Raw genomic sequence first — 871 nt, 5'->3', positions numbered from 1 at the left:
GCCGCAGAGGAAACAGGACAGGAAGCCTTTCATAAAAACTTGCCAGTCGCCTCTTGCCTGGGACAGTGGACAGAGGTGAGTCTCTCCACGTTTACTTATAGGTATCAGACCACCGGTGGAGGTGTTGGCCTCAGAGCCTACAGGACAAGAAATGTATTACAAAATATAAATGAGAGTGTTGAAACCTAAAGGAAAAGTTATGTTTTACACCCAGTTCTTATATTTTCACAGGTTTGTATCTGAATAATTTAAGTTTAAGTCTTATCATCCAATCAGATGAGAGATGTTGGCAACAAGAGAAATACAAAATTTATGCTCCTGATTGTGCTCTTCTTTTGTGGTTTTGATAAATGTTTCTACACAAGGAGAGAGATGAGCATCGCTGTACACTGAATTTTCATCTCACTCTTCACCTGCCAAAATCCAAGTTTTTGCAGAAACACACTAGAATCAACATTTTGTTGACAATTTGAACGCCATTATCTAATGTTGGAATAGTTTGATTGAATCACATCACACTTGTGGTGTTGAACACAGTAGCAGAAGCCTACAAACTGTGTGTAATCACAGTTACCTGGCGAGCAGCTATGTAGTTCTGGCTCGGGGGTTTAGGTCTGTTCCCTGCTGGAGGTGGTGGAGGTGGAGGTCCTTTGGGCTTGGGCCTTCCAATCTGAAATTTCAGGGATTGTTAGTTACTTGCAGTGATATTGTTATCTGTTATATCCCAACTCAACGCACTAACATTCCCACACATTACCTGTGGCGCCGGCCTGGGCTGACCAGGAGCTGACCTGTTCACCGCCGGCGGCTTCCTCTGGTTGTGCGCTCTGCGGTAGAAAGAAAGATTTACTCTGCTGGGGTTTACAGTGAC

General features: G+C 43.9%; 1 long non-coding RNA gene across 1 annotated transcript; it reads right to left on the bottom strand.

Annotated features, from left to right (window-relative positions):
- Positions 1-6: 6 nt before the first annotated feature.
- LOC111659652 (uncharacterized) lies at positions 7-846 on the bottom strand. The gene is made up of 3 exons (XR_002761086.2): positions 758-846; positions 575-670; positions 7-137 (listed from the first exon to the last, which is right to left on the bottom strand). It is a non-coding gene; the product is annotated as an uncharacterized LOC111659652 (long non-coding RNA).
- Between the last annotated feature and the right edge of the window lie 25 nt (positions 847-871).

The sequence above is a fragment of the Seriola lalandi genome, unplaced genomic scaffold, assembly GCF_002814215.2.
Source record: "Seriola lalandi dorsalis isolate HSWRI2012SDOR001 ecotype SW California unplaced genomic scaffold, Sedor1 jcf7180001984046, whole genome shotgun sequence".
NCBI classification, from domain to species: Eukaryota; Metazoa; Chordata; class Actinopteri; order Carangiformes; family Carangidae; genus Seriola; species Seriola lalandi.
Note: the sequence above shows the minus strand (reverse complement) of the source record. Positions and strands in the feature narration are given on the sequence as shown.